We start from the raw sequence: 3,642 nt of genomic DNA, 5'->3' as shown, positions 1-3,642 counted from the left end.
AAACTACCAGCTGTTCCATAGGAGAAAGATGAGACTTTCTGCGCCCGTAAAGATTTACAGGCTCGGAAACCCTGTACAGACTCGCTATGAGTCGGAACCAACTCCACAGCACACAACAACCAACCATAGAAAATGCCTCTGAATTTCATTTGGATTGAGGGTAAAGGTAGAGGTTATGGATGCTTCTGGCAGAGTGGGTATTGTGAACATACACCACAAATACAAGAAATGTACAACATGTGTGTCAACAATTACAAGTGACTTGATATTGCTGGTATGTTATAGGTGAAACGAAAGTGGGAGAAGCAAGACTACATTTATTAGGTTCTTGGAAATGAAAAAAGTCTTGTGTGCATGGTTGTGAGCTTGACTTTAATCTGTAAATTGAGACACCATTAAATAATTCTAAAGAAGAGAATGACTTACTGGGTTTGGCTTCATCCATTTCATACCCCAAATTCTAAATATCAATTTTTTAAAGGTAAAATTGTTCTCATTTGAAGGCTACACAGAAAATAATTTCATCTGATATTCTTTGTACTCTTCTAGACCCATTCTTTTTTCTGAGATCTAATTGTTGATATCAAAAATTACAGGAACTTAAGCCTTCTAAACGCATGTACACTATATTCTTCATCAGACCTATCTCCAGAATTTTATGTAGGTGTATATGTTTTAAAGTACATTTTGTTTTTCATTTTTATTTTGGCTTATTTTTGACTGGCTTAAATTCTGTCACTATGTTGGTATTCAATATATCTCAATAAATCTTTTTTAACTTTATGTTTTATTTTATATACTGTGCTGTAATTTCATCAGGCTTCTTGTGTTTTAGTATTTTTCTCAATCTCTGACACACAGCTGGTTCAAAGGTACAGAGAGACATACTTCTTGGTCCAATGGATGATCCTCAGGTAATCATGTGATAAGCTCTGACAGAGCAGAGAATGCTTCATAGTCAAACTTCCCAGGCATTTGAAATGAAAGAGCAGGTTTCTTGTGCCAGCAAGCTGATTACCCCAGCCCAGGGTCTTCTAACCTCAATGATATCATTCCATTTCCTCTAAAAATATGCAGAGTGGCTGGGAGCATCCTAGAGCTACAACCCATGATATCTCAAGCCATGCCTGGTACTGTATGCCTCTAACACAGTGTAGCTGGAGTCTGGGGAGCATAAGCATGTTGTAACTTTCCAGCTCCCTGTGTCATTTGTGTCATCTATATTTGCCCTTGGTGTTGGAGGAGAGTACTGAAGGTGCCATGGACTGCCAGAAGAACCAAAAGATCTGTTTTGGAAGAAGCGCAGCCAGAGTGCTCCTTGGAGGCCAGGATGACAAAGCTTCGTCTCTCATGCTTTGAACATGTTGTCTGGAGAGAACAGTCGCTGGAGAAGGGTGTCATGCTGGGTAAGGTGGAGGGTCAGAGAAAAAGAGGAAGACCCCCAACAAGATGGATTGGCCAGGTGGCATCGTTGATGGACTCAAGTGTGGCAGCAGTGGTGAAGTTGGCCCAGGATCGGACATTGTTTTGTTCTGCTGTGCATGAGGTCGCTATGAGTCGGTTCCGACTCGATGGCACCTGACAACAACAACAACACTTGCCCTTAGGAACTCTGGTAGCATCAGGCTGCGAACCGCAAGGTCAGCTGTTCAAAGCTACCAGCTGCTCCACGGGAGAAAGATGAGGTTTTCTGCTCCTGTAAAGATTTACAGCCTCGGCAACTTTTCATGGTCGCTATGGGTTATAACTAACTCAACTGCACTCAACAACAACACTTGCCCTTGGAGTCCTAATGTAGCTCTGGCCTACAAGGTCAGTTTGAATCACAAGGTCAGCAGTTCAAGCTCACCAGCTGCTCCTCAGAAACCCTATACATGGTTGCTATGCGTCAGAACCGACTCCCTGGCACTTAACAACAACAATCCTTGCCCTTGAGCAACCAAATAGAACTGTACCAGTGCCTTATTTAACTTTATCAACCTAGATTTTCACTTGAGAAGCAACAGTCTATCAAGATAGTCAATTCTAGGGGTTTTTTTGTGTTGTTTTTTTTCCATCAAAGTTGGATAAAAGGAAGATCAATAAGTACCTACAAAAGTTTTATGAGCCTCCATAAAAATTAATGAAAATTCTTTTATGGCCATATAAAATGTCATTTTGATATTGGAAATGCTTCAACTTTGAAACTACATAAAGAAGCAAGCAGTTTTACTATTAGCCAAGTTATGAAAGTGTTATTATGCACTATGAAATTCAACTTCAGCAATAGCATGTTACATTAATGATCTGAAACTATGCTATCAATACAGCCATGTGATATTTAAATAAACTATTAGTCCCTTAGTTGCCCTAGTAACATTTCAATAAACCACATGGCAGCTATATAAGAGAGAGCACAGATAGAGAACATACCCATCGTTGCAGAAACTTCTGTTGTACCATGCTGATCTAGACAATATTCACAGGTCTGGTAAAAATTTCGACAGTTTAGTGATCAAAAGGAGCCTCAGTGCAAACAGTCAAGCACTTGGCTGCTAACCGAGAGGCTGGTGGTTTGAACCTATCCAGAGGTACCTTGAAAGACACGCCTGCCAACCCACTTCTGAAATGTCACAACCTTAAAAGCTCATGGAGCAATGCTTATTCAGTCATGTGGGGACAATAAGTCTGAACTGACTTGACAGTAACAACAGTGACCAAAAGTTTCTAGCCTTGTACTTTTACATGCCCAAGAACAATAAGGCAGTCCCTTACTTTTTAAGACCAGGGAGGATATATTCAGCATATTTTGAAAGACTAGTTGCCTAACTGGAGCTCTGGTGGTGCTGTAATATAAACACTCAACTAATAATACTCAGCTGCTCCTTGGAAACCCTATTTAGGGTCAATATGTGTCAGAACTGACCTCAAGGCACTTAACATACTAGCCACAGAAACTCCATCGCTCAGCAGATGTGTTTACCTGAGCTAGCTGTAAAGCTAATCCTTTTTTGCTGTTGAGTTCCATTTGAAAAAAACACAAGTCTGTGTTCTTATAATGAAATCAGACATAGAAATAAAAATCTTTTAAAACAATGAAACTTTATTTTTTTTTAATGTCATCATATTTATAGATATCTAGATAAATTACTTGTTAACATCAGGTAGGACCAGATTAGTGTGTTTGTTTTTTTAACTTTCATTGTATATTTTTACAAACTTTGTGAAGAATTTATATTATTGTTATCCCTTAGAATGCAGAAAATGTTCTATGCAGTTTATACCTTGCACTACTTTTTGATGCCGAATATTAGCTTTTATAAAGGGAATGTATAAATTGTGTGTCCAGCAGCAAATCTTCTAGAAAGACATGTACTGATTTCCCAGAGTCAAAAGCATGCTATCTCTAGTGTATGAGATCATTCCTCCTTAGATTTACCTAGACAGTTCCATCTCATAAAAATAACTTCCCAAAGTATCCAAAAAAATCATGGAATTCTGGTTATGTAATATAACCTTATTATGCATTATGGTAGTTTTGCTTTTATGGATAAATTCTTTAATGTCTCCTACAGTAGTATCAGGAGGGATATTACAATCGCTGGAGAAGGATATCATGTTTTGTAAGGTGTAGGGTCAGAGAAAAAGAGCAAGACCCCTAAC

Source organism: Chrysochloris asiatica, unplaced genomic scaffold, assembly GCF_000296735.1.
Source record: "Chrysochloris asiatica unplaced genomic scaffold, ChrAsi1.0 scaffold00318, whole genome shotgun sequence".
Lineage (NCBI taxonomy): Eukaryota > Metazoa > Chordata > Mammalia > Afrosoricida > Chrysochloridae > Chrysochloris > Chrysochloris asiatica.
This window is presented reverse-complemented; position numbering follows the sequence as displayed.